The 12,777-nt window shown below is 33.1% G+C and overlaps 1 non-coding gene across 1 annotated transcript; it reads right to left on the bottom strand.

Moving 5' to 3' along the window:
• Positions 1-1,816: 1,816 nt before the first annotated feature.
• On the bottom strand, positions 1,817-1,920 carry LOC123289624 (U6 spliceosomal RNA). The gene has a single exon (XR_006533689.2). It is a non-coding gene; the product is annotated as a U6 spliceosomal RNA (small nuclear RNA).
• Positions 1,921-12,777: the final 10,857 nt, after the last annotated feature.

The following is a 12,777-nucleotide window of genomic DNA, read 5'->3' as shown; positions in this document are numbered from 1 at the left end:
GATGACTGTGTCACAGAGGACGTAGTACCCCTATCGGAAAGCGTGAGTAGATTCTCTACCCCTGTGATAGAAAAAGCAGACCATCTGATCCTAGCCTCATCGGGATGGGCAGTTCTGATGAAGAGTGGATATACCCACAAAATAAAGGCTGTCTACTTCCATCCAACACTTCATGTCAAATGTCACTGCATTTCTCCCAGAGTCTATGAGTTAAGCTCATATACTTACTTCCTTTGTCTCAGGTTGGTGATAAAATCGTTGGTAAGTCCCACCACATTGACATGTCGTAGGACATGGAATTTAAAGTCAAGTTTCAATTTTAAGGTTCTTCAAGCAAAAGCAATCTTCAAAATTATTTTGTAATGTTTCTACTTATACGACATTTCTGCTTGCCAATAAATTGATAGTGTTTTACTACTTTAGAAATACTTTATTATACATTAAAAGTTCAAGAGGAGCTTTGCCAAAATGCTTGTAATTTGTCAGCAATGTCTATAACGTAAATTATAAGGCCTTGAAATAGGTCTCTCTTGTATAGTCAAAAACATCTGCCGAATAAGCCAACCTGAAAAACTTGCTCCCTATCGAAGCATGACTTACTTGCTCTTAAAAGAAAGAAAAGTTTCAAATTAAATCAAAGCAGTTTTAGACTTATTTTTGTAAAGAAAATAATCTTCTGGTCATATAAAATAACTATAAAAAATTGAAATTCTTATTTGATTGATCTAGCATATATACAGCCAAAGGAAATGAGGAGCTGGCCAAACTAGGGAACAACAGTTGCTGATGAGAAGTGGATTTGCTATCAATTACTCCACAAACTTCTTGCCTCAAAATATTAAAGGGCATCAGAAATGCTGGAGTAGATGGTATCATCTGATGATTTTGCTTTGGTATTGTTGCCAGTTGTAAAAATATCTACAATTCTCCCACCTCCCATAAAGAAACAAAATCTACTTCCCCACCCGCTGAATCTGTGTGACTTAATTTTGACCAAAGGGATTAGCAGGGCAAACAGACATTTGAAAAGCACTCGCCCATTGGGGCCTTCACTTTTGCTCTTCAAACCCTGTGACGGTTACTCACTGTGTGAGTGAGCTCTGTCTAGCATGCTGAATAATGAGAGCTACATGGCCCAGTCAAACCTGTCACCCCAGTCAACAGCTGGACTGCTTCCAGGCTTGTAAGTAAGGCCATCTTAGACTGTCCACGTCCCAGCTGAACTGCCAGCAGACTGCAGACACATGACAAAGCCCAGCTGAAATGAACGAAGTGCAGCCCAGATCAGGAGAACCACCCAGTCATCTTGTAGATTCACAAGCAACAATAAGCGTTAGAGGTTTCAAGTCACTAAGTTTTGGGTGCTTTGTTACACACTATTAGAAAATTGATAGAACTCATCCTGTTCTACATAGCAAACCAGAGAGATTGTTTCAAGGGGACCTGGAATGACTTTTCAATCACAAGGTACTTCTTTTGCTCAATTAGTGAATAAGCAATGTTGCAGGAAACTCCAGGACAAGATCCTTTTAATGGAATATGTTCCATTTCAGCCTCGTTAGTAGTCTTCTTTTCCATAAAAATCATCCATACTTTCTCATGGACAGAGCTAAGTTGTTCTTTCTTTTGAATTTCCAAATATTACTTGCCTTATTAGCAGTAACGAAAATTTTGGTTCCTTTGTGTTTAGCAATGTAAGTTAAAGATGTACAAGTTTAGTCTTATCTTTTTCTTTGACATTTTCCAACTTAGGCCACTTTAAACAAGTACCAGAGGTTGATAATTATTGACAAAGTATGTTTTCTTTTTTTTAAAAAAAAATATGGAACACTTTACAAATGTGTGTGTCATCTTTGCACAGGGGCCATGCTAATCTTCTATGTATCATTCCAGTTTTAGTAAAAGGGTGCCGAAGCTAGCACAAGGTATGTTTTCTTTTATTCTTATAATGCAAAGTATTCTAAATATCAAAACAAAGTGACAATGATTGTGCACTACCTGGCTACATACAATAGAATTTCATGCTGCCTCATATTTATTTGGAAGGAAACAGTAGTGGCTTATTTGTATAATGTGACATGAATTACTTTGAAAGACAATTTTCTAAGTACCAAGAAGTGTATTTAAAGAAGAAGATTCCCTCTCCTCCTTTTATTTTATTTTATTTTTTTATTTTTATTTTTTTAAAGATTTTATTTTTTTCCCTTTTTCTCCCCAAAGCCCCCCAGTACATAGCCGTATATTCTTCGCTGTGGGTCCTTCTAGCTGCGGCATGCGGGACACTGCCCCAGTGTGGTTCGATGAGCAGTGCCATGTCCGCGCCCAGGATCCGAACCAACGAAACACTGGGCCGCCTGCAGCAGAGCGCGCAAACCCAACCACTCAGCCACGGGGCCAGCCCCTCCTCCTTTTATTTTTTAACAGCCAATTCACAGATGCCGTGATGTACGACCATGGGCCACAGGTAATAAACCTATACTCAAGGTCTACTATTAAATAAAAGGTTGAAAGTAAGTTTTAAATACTTTCCATCACAGAAAATTAGGAATAAGTGAATTTAATATCAAATGTCCTTTGTAGAATCTTCTGAAATGAGAATGTGGTATATTAATTTCACCTGTTACGTTTTTTATTACTATGCAAACCATACTTAAAAATATAGAATAGGTTTCCTGATTCATGGCAAATTACTTTTAAAAACTTTTTCTATCCCTGTTATTAGTATCTTAATTATTTTCCTGTATTATGATTTTAAAGTAGACCCACATATATGTCTGTGTGCATGCATGTGCATATACATATATATACATATAAAATAGTCATTTTCCTATTGACATTTGAGTTCTAGTCTGAGTACTGAGTCCTCTCCATTTTTAGCTGTTAGACATAAAAATGCTATATTTTTGTATGTCTTTATGTGAGCATATATTTTTATATTTCTTCAGTAAACAAATAGGAGTGGAATTGCTAGCTCATTCAGTAAGTATATGTTAAACTTTATACGAAAGTGACAAAAAAGTTTTCCAAAGTACCATTTTACACTACCACAAGCAATACATAAGAGTTTCAGTTGTTCCACATTCTTAACACGACTTAGTGTTGTCAGTCTTGTTTAATATTTAAATTTTAGCCATTCGGTTGCAGCATAATGTTATCTGATTGTAGTTTTAAAAATTCATGTATCTGAAGACGAATATGTTGAATATCTTTTCAAGAATGTAAAAATCATTCTTAGTTTGTGAGTCATACAAAAACAGGCTGCACACCATATTTGGCCTGTGGGCCTAAATTTACCTATACTTGGTCCAGGCTTTTATCTATTTTTATTGGGTTATATGTCATTTTATTATTGATATGAATTCTTTATATATTCTAGATATAGGTCTTTTTCAGATATGCTTATATATCTGAAATATATCTGTATATATATATATTCTGGACAAATATTTAAGGATATTATAGATTGCTTATTGCTATTGATTTAGATTTTAATCCACAAGTGAAATAAGTAAGATATTAAACTTTCACAATTTGTTGCAACTTCTTTAATGGTCTACAATATGCTCTATCTTAGTCATTACATATGTACTTGAAAAGAAAGTATATTCTGCATTTAGGGGTGTAATGTTTTATAAACAATAGTTATGTCAGGTTGGTTGATACTACTGATCAAATTTCCTATATCCTTCCTGATATTTTTGTTTAAAAAAAGGTTCCATCAGCTACTAAGGGAAGAATGTGAAAATTCCTATCTATGATTATGAATTTGTCTATTTCTTTCTTTTGTTCCTTCAATTTATGTTTCATTATTTTGAAGCTTTGTTATTAGGTATAAATACATGTATGATTATTATGTCTTCCAGAAGAAACGATCTTTTTTATCAAGAAGTTTGCATCCTTATCTCTAGTAATTCTTAGTCTCTCGATGTATACTTTGCCTGATATTAATGTAGCCATGCTAGCTGTCTGCTGCTTACATGTGATATATTTTAAATTTTAATATTTTTACCTTTAACCTATGTCTTTCTATTTAAAGTACGTCTCTTGTAAATAGCATATACTTGGGTCTTACTTTCTTATTCAGTTTGGCAATCTCTGCCTTTTAATTAGAATATTTAACCACTTACACTTAAGGTACTTATTGATATAATTGATTATAAGTTTACCAACTTGTTATTTGTTTTATTTTTCTTTCTATCTCTTTTTTTGTTTGTTTGTCTCTTCCTCCTTTTGAAGCTTTCATTCTTTTTTCTTGTAGGCAGTGGTTAAGTTAAAATGTTATTCATTTTTCATTTTATTTCTTCTGTTGCTAGCCATACATCTTTGTAGTTTTGTAGTCATAACTCTAAGAGATTGCCACTTAAGTCCTTAACACAACCTATCAGTTATAATTAGAGCTAAGCTAATTTAAAAAGCATTCTATTTATTCTCCCATCCCTTGTGCCATTGTTGTTGTATATTTTACTTCTACATACATCGTAAACCTCACAACACATTGTTACTATTATATGCCTTAAGCATTCAGTTGTTCTTTAAAGAAATTAAGGAAGGACAAAATTTAGTCTTATAAGCATTCAGTTGTTCTTTAAAGAAATTAAGGAAGGACAAAATTTAGTCTTATATTTACTGATATATTTACTATTCCAGTCTTCTTCTTTCCTTCATTTGATCATTTTTATTTGGTATTTTTTTCTCCTCAACCTATTGAGCTTTAGCATTTCTTATAGTTTCAAGTCTGCTGTTGACAGATTCCCACAGCTGTTGTTTATCTGAATATATCCCTTGATTTTGAAGGAGATTCATGTTTGATCTCTAATTCTGGGCTAATGGTTTATTAGTTTGTGCATTTGTTTGTCTGTTTTCTGTAGATACTTAAAGATATTGTAGCATTGTTTTTGGGCCTTCATTACTTCAGATAAGAAGTCAGCTGTCATTCCTATTGTTGATCTGTGGTATATAATGTGTACTTTTCTTCTGCTGCTTTTAAGATAGCTTTCTTTATTTGACTTTCATCAGTTTGACTAAGATATGCCTAGGGGGGGTTTTCTTTTTATTTATATTGCTTTAAGTTTGCTCAGCTTCTTGGATCTGTGAGTTGGTGTATTTTTAGCCGTTATTTCTTCAAATATTATTTTCTGCCCCATTCTCTTTTTTCCTTCTTGGACTCCAATCATACCCAGATTATACACCAATTATATGTTACAATCATTAATATTGTATGTTAGTCCTAAGCCTCTGTTGATTATTTTTAATCTTTTATCACTGTTATCTATTAATCTATCTTCAACTTCACTGAATATTTCTTCTGCAAATTAATTAGTTGTTAAGCTTATCCAGTGAATTTTTCATCTAAAATGTTATATTTTTCATTTATAGAATTTTTTAAATCCATTTATCTGCTAAGATTCCTCAACTGATCTCTTATTAGGTTTTCCTCTAACTCTTGAATATATGGGTCAAGTTGGAGTTTTGTTTCAATTGGCTACTCTTTTTTTCTTGATATAGTCAGTTTTGTTATGTCTAGTACTCTTTTATTATACGTGTGAAAATGGAAAGATGTGGAAAGTTTTGATTATGTTATCTTCCTTTAAAGAGTGTGGAGTTTTGTTCAGACTTTGTTTATTCTTCATAAGATTTAGTTTTCCCCCTTTATTATAGGTCTCAGCCCTTACTTTAGAACATGGGTCTTACCATTAAGGCATGGTCTTTCTGTGGTCTCACCTGAATGTCTGAGTTGCTCAGAGAGGTCTCCATGCTCTATCTGGTCAAGATTTTAATCTCTCCCAGCCCTGTACGACCTCTGATCCCTCCATTTCTCAGTCTTCCTTTGTATGTACAGTCCAATCTTCAGCCAAGACCAGTGCACTGTCCTCTACCTCCAATTTCTGATTACCCTCTCTATGAAGATTCCTTCACTGCCCTCAAAATGCCATCTGCTTCAGAAGCATCAAATTTAATTTCTGACTCCTCAACTCAGTGAGCCTGCCTGTTTGACTTAGGCTCCATCTCTTTGCACTGCATTTCAGAAAATATCTCCTGGCAGAAAGTTGGAGGTAACGTGTAGCTTATGCCCTGTGTTTCTCTTTTTATCAGAAATCCTAGTCCTACAATGCTTATTTTCCAATGACTGAGTAGTAACCTCATATATTTTGTCTTCATGTATTTTATAGTTGTTTATGCCAGGAGAGTAAGTCTAGCACCAGTTACTACATTATTCCCAGAGTATAATTCTCTTCATGCATATTTATAAGAACATTTTCATCACTGCTTTACCAGTAGACAGTGCTCATTCTTTCAATCTTCTGTGCCATGAAGTAGGTAATTCCTGTGGATTGTTAATTTAAGCCATTGGTGTTTGAATTGTGATGACCAATCTTAGTAACACTAGTCCCATCTAAGTATTATACTTCATTAGCCAAATAAATGAACATGGCTAAGTATTACTACTACTCACAATATAATTGCAGTTCTAATATAAATCTGCCTCATCACTTTCGTAGATGATGGATAGACAGACAGATATGATACTTACAGGCATACCAGTTTAAATGTATAGATATAGAGATATTAAGAAAGAGATATATATATATAAAGAAGCAGAGACAGAGAGAAAAGGAGTAAAAGAAAGGGAATCAAAGCAGTTTTATATGTGAAATTAAAGACCTTAATTTATTCATCTTAGTATCTTCTAAGGCATAGGGTGACGTATGAACAACAGAAAAGATTAAATGATTGTTGAATTTTTATGTGTGTATATATTCTCTCTTTATGGTTCTTAAATGGGGGTAATTTTGCCCCCTAGAGGACACAACAATAACTGGAGACCTTTTCAGTTGTCAAACTGGAAAAGTTCTATGGGCATCCAGTAGTTGGAGGTCAGGGAAGTTTTTAAATGTTCTACAATACTCAGAACAGTCCACTACAAGAAAGAATTATCCAGTACAAATGATCAATAGTGACAAAGTTAAGAAACCTTGTTCTTTTGATCTGAATATAAATATCCGCTCTAGGTATACTCATACGTACTTTATATTCACATAAATATATGTTTATTCAAATGACACTCTGACCTCTCAGTGTAAAATAATATTCTGTAGTACTCTCAATCCTCTTTCCCATGCTTAATTTATTTCTTTGTTGCATATATAAATATGAAATATTTTGTGTGTATACATTAAAGATTTTCAATATTCGTGGTCCTTCTCTTCTCTCTTAAATGTAAATTTCATGAGAACAACGACTTCATCTTTGAGTCAGCTCAGCTGCTGCATTCTCAGTACTTTGCCTGGTGCCTGGCTCTTAGTAAGTATTTGATAAATAGTGAACAAATATGCAAATGTGTGAATATATTCCTCAGTTTTCACAGGTGTATTTTATTTAATTCCTTTTTCTGAAGGGTTTTTTGAAAAGAGTAATAATAACTAAAAAAACTTAAATGCCATTCTGAGAATTTTTTTATTGAAACCTGGAGTAAGAATGTCAAATACAGGAAATGTTACTCCACACTTCTTTCTATAATTTACAAACCTAATATTAAGTGGTAAGCATGTTTTAATAACCTTATTTTTTTAGGACAGTTATAAAATATCTAAATTCTTTTTAGATCTGCTGCTTTAGTCTAGATTAAATTAAATAGTATTCTTGTATTAATATTTAGAAAGTAGAGTTGTTTATCCCTTAATTGCATTTAGATAGCTTCCGGATCATGAACATCTATCTGTCTATCTATATATGCTATACACACGCGTTATATGTGTGTGTGCTTGTTTGAATGTGCATGTGTGTGTGTGTGAACAAGACTGCTGAGTGACTTTAATTAAAGTTATTTCCAATAAATAGCTCAGGGAAAATTTATATTATGCTGCTCTCCAGAAATGACGCTGGTTCAACTGAGTATTCTCTTGAAAGCAACATATACTATTTAAACATTAAAGAGAAAAAACTAAAAGAGAGAAAAACGGACCTAAATGGAGATAGCTGTGTGGAAGACAAATCATCATCTTCAATAAATAGGTGTACTTATTTTATTGCTACAAATCTTGGCATTTACAGGAAGGGATTACATACTTTTCAAAGTTTTTTTCAGCCTAAATCATATGAATCAAGGGGAAATTAGCATTAGGACATGATAGACCAGCCACAAACAAAATTAAAATTACTAAAGGCTATTTTGTGTTTTATCATCATGGTCCTATTTTATGAATCTCATCTGGACCAAGGAAATGAGAAGCTTTGAAAGGATTTTTGAGAATACTGTTTTTTTCTCTAAAATATTTTTAAAACGAGATTACTGAGGGCCAGAGTTTTTTGTAACATGCCCAAAGTCACACAGCTAGTTAAAATCTTCTGATTTTATTAAGTTCTTCGACTTTATTAGATTATACTCATGAAATATATTCTAAAATTCAAATATTACTTTTGAAAAAAACGAGTAAAGATAAATACATAATAAAAAATATAATATAAAATGGATTTACTGGTGAGTATTGAGTATAAATCAATAAATACTTTGAGATTTTTTTCTCTTGACATGACAAACCTGAATAAACTGATCTCTACTATCTCGCAGAACTAAATTCATAATTTGTTGACCCCTTTTCAGCAGACCCATTTTTTAAAAAAATTGTTTATTCTATGTTAGGGCAGAGAAAGGAAAACATGGATCTAGAATAAGAAAAGGGCTCTGGGAAATGTCTGTTTGCTAAAAAAAAAAAAGAAAAAAAAAGAAAAACCTCCTTTAAATGTTCTAATCAACTTGATAACCTCCTCATTTTAATTACAATAACCCTAGGGAGTATTAACCCTAGGAAGTAATCTCTATGTTAATGCAATTCTTATTTACTTACTTATTTGTTTGTTTCTTTCTTTTTGTTAGAACCTAACCTCCATTGGGGAGTGAGAGTTTGGAAATGGGATTAAAAATGTGAAGAGGGGAGAGGAGGATCATTTGAAGCAGGGTTTTATACTTCGGGTGGGAGAAGAACCGAATGGCATACCCAAGTTGAACACTTTTGGTGACATGTAAAGGCAAGTTTCAGAGTTTCAAAGAGGTTGTTTATAACGATATTTATTTCAGGGATTTCATGAAAAAGTCCTGAGACAATTTTGCTCAGGCTCCAGAGAAATGTATTCCATTAGAGTCCACCAGGCTGAGGAAGTGACACGCTGGACATCCTCTCAGGGAAAAAATACATTCTTCAAGTAGCAATCTGATAAAGCTGACTTACAAATTCTGATCAATTTGTAACCAAGAGCCAATTACTTATGCTGGTTTGAATTCCTGATTTTACTGAATCAGGATTCTTATTGCCTAATAACACAACTTTCAAGGGTGTTATCTAGAGAAATCTATGCCGATTTTCTATCGCCAGCACCCAGAAACTTTACTCTCTTCAAGATGGTATATTATTTGATTTAAAAGTTCACCATGCCATGGAGATTTTCAAGTACCTCCAAATCATATAGTTAGGAACTCAGAGTTTATTTAAGAGTAAAGCTGTCTATTGAGAGTAATAGTTCCAAATGAATAAACCTCATCAATGCATTCATATATACCAAGTGACTACACAGTACATACCATGAAACATTGAAGATAGCACCTCTAAAGGCACTTACCGTCTAGTTTAGGCAAGAGAAAAGGACATGCAACCCCAGTAACCATGTATATACACAATAGGTTCTAAAGTATCTTAACACATAGTTTCCAGCTAAACGGTTTGCTAGTAAAGCATGTGGAACTTTAGTTGGAGACAACAGGCCAATGTTGTTTGGGTTCTATTCTCCAAGGCAGGCGATACAGGCATCACTGACAACCATCTGGCAGGAGGTTCCAATCCTGTACTCAAGAAACAACCCTGCTTCTTGCCGGGTGGATTAGAATGCCACATGTAGCTTTTCTTTGTCTGGTGAAAGGAGTTCTTCTTCTTTTTTTTTCTATTAAAAAAGTGTGTGGATTTCAGGGGTAAAGTTAAAAAGGGAAAGGTCAGAGTGAGATCGGAATTTAGGAGACAGGGTCATTTCAAACAGTCCAAGAGAATCTTGATCTTGAGAAGCACTAAAATACTTTGGGAAAGATGAGTGGGGGAGAAGAGGCAAGACTTTTGTAATTACATCTTGAAAAGTAGATAAAAACACAGCATGATCATTTGTCGAATATTCCAAAATTGATTTTAGGAAGCAGAATATTTTGGCTAGCAAAGACTTAGAGCTTATCAATTGAGAAGTGTGAGCTGTTAATGAGTTTAGTCCAATCAAAGTTTGAGATAAAATAAGAAAGGCAATATTTCCTGAAGGAGTTTTTAGATTTTTTGTTTAACTCCTTGTTTATAAAAAGTCTATCCTTATGATTTGGTTGGAATTCTTGGGTTTTTGGTTTTTGTTTTTGTTTTTTTTTTCTGTCTATGAGATCATGTCTCTGTACCCTGATTCTGGTAAATAGTTCCTGAAGTACTAGTTAAAATACCCTTGATCCTACTCTGAGACAGCCCTGAAAACTTAAATGAATGGTGTTTGGTGATTTCAGCTCCATCCCCAGTAAATGTCCACATCACAAAACCACAACACTTAATTTTAGGTGATTGATTATATCTGCTTAGCTTAAACTCAGGCTTGAGTCAGCCAGAGGACTTTATTACCCTTCATTCCTGTGAGGGTGGTCCAGCCAGGTCAAAGTCGAGGTCGATAATAGGGCAGGAAGGTACTGGCTTTGCCGGTAAGCAGGCCTAGTCTCCACCAGAACAAAGAACTTCACTACTCGGAGATGCTGTTTGTGCAAACAGATGTAGTCACCAATAATACTAAAAGGCTACAATGAACTCAAATAGCATATTTGATCAAAGAAAAAATCATTTCATTATCTAGGATTTGTTTATATCTTAATCTAGAAAACAAAATATTAAAAATGATTAATTTATAGACACTTTACAAACATTAAAATTGCATGAATCAATTCATCAACAAAAATATCTATTCAAGTATTAAAATTGAAGATACAATTTTAAAAGTAACTTTTAATAGAAAAACTTTTAATTATAAATAGTAGACTCAGATTTAAACTTTTATACTAATATACTGTGAAACACTTATAAATAGGTTCATAGTTTTTTCTAAAAAGATATTTTATATTTACAGTTAAAATGCAAAACCAAAACAGCTATATGTTTTTATTTTAAAAGTCACATTTTAAACTAGAACAAAATATCACTCATGGTAGGAGGTTTCAGATTTTACAACTGCAGCAAAATAACGTAATCCATTAGCACTGAACATATATAATTATTTTATGTGATTTTAATGGAAAATTATGACAGAAATATTGATTTTAATACTAACATTAAAAATCAGACACTAAAATATGTAATCCAAAATAATTATCCAAAAAAAAGTTAATTTGGCCTTTAAGTACTATTAATTAGCAACTATCCCATGAATTAGGCCATTAAAATATGAAGAATAAATGCCTTAGTATATTTTTGAACTAGAAACCATATTTTAAATAAAGTGAGTTAAATTGAATTGGATGAAAATAAGGATAATAATGTCAATAGGGAAACATATATAATAAAGTTTTAGTGGGCAGTCAAATAGACTTTTGTTTAAAAACCACCATTCTCTCTTATTAGAGTGTGGCCTTGGAGAAATTATTTAATTTCTGAACATGCCCCAGGAGCTGGTGCTAGAGGATGCATGGGAAATAATTTCTACCATAGAGGTTTGTTGCAAAGAATCAAATTATTTAATATAGATAAAACATATGACATATATTCAATAAATATTGTTTTTTTTCATAGAAAGCACTCCTAAAGACGGCTTTAAAGAAAAAGAGCTAAAGACTATAAGTCAAAACTCAGTGACTGTTTTCTAAGTTTTATAATCTTTGTTGGCAGTGGTCTGTTTTCTAGGTAACATCTAATTGAGCAAACATAATCTTAATTTTGAGTCATTTGTCAATTAGAAAATTAGTTACAATAACTGAAATTGGGCAGTAGGCAATAGAAATTCCCTCCTGTTGCTGTGATACGAGGTAGTGTGGCCGTGTCCGCACAGATAGAATGAAGGACCCTAGCCATCCTCACAGTTCATCTTCACATCTTAACAATCCTTGCAGACTCCTGCAAATGCAGTTCAGGAGTGGCAGTCAATACGTGTCACTATGACAGCCGAAATAGATCGGCCATGTCCTGATTCCCTTAAACCTCCAAGGATGCAGATTCTTTTGTTAAAAAGTATTTGTTTTAAAGAAAAAGAAAATGTTACTTCCTATAAGTGTTTTCCAAATTCCATTTGATATATAACTCATTAGATATCAAAACTTCTTTTACTTTTTGTCTAGTTTTGCATTTTTAAACATAGAAGTAATGCACAGTTGTAATAAAAACTAATAAAAATTACAGAGGTGCTGGAAATTAGAAATGAGAGTCCTATAACCAATGATCCCATTTTCCTGGGATAAACATTGTAAGATATTTATTTACTATTTATCCCTTTGGAGTTTTACATACTTATAAAAATATATACCCTTATGTATTTTAAACAAAATTAGCAGCTTATATATATGTGTGTGTATGTATATGTATATATAAATATATATGTAAAGAGCTTCACCATATTTTGGTCAGTTTAGTATTAGACTAAGAGCCTGGGTTGAAATCTAAGCTCTGCCTTGTGATTTTGGGTAAGTTACTCAACCTCTCTGTCTCAGTTTACACATTAAAGAGGAATGATAATGATAATTATCTTAGGATAGTTGCAAAGTTTCTAACTTATTATATGTGCTCA

Source organism: Equus asinus, chromosome 10, assembly GCF_041296235.1.
Source record: "Equus asinus isolate D_3611 breed Donkey chromosome 10, EquAss-T2T_v2, whole genome shotgun sequence".
NCBI classification, from domain to species: Eukaryota; Metazoa; Chordata; class Mammalia; order Perissodactyla; family Equidae; genus Equus; species Equus asinus.
The sequence above is the reverse complement of the archived record's forward strand: the minus strand, read 5'-3'. Positions and strand labels throughout refer to the sequence as shown.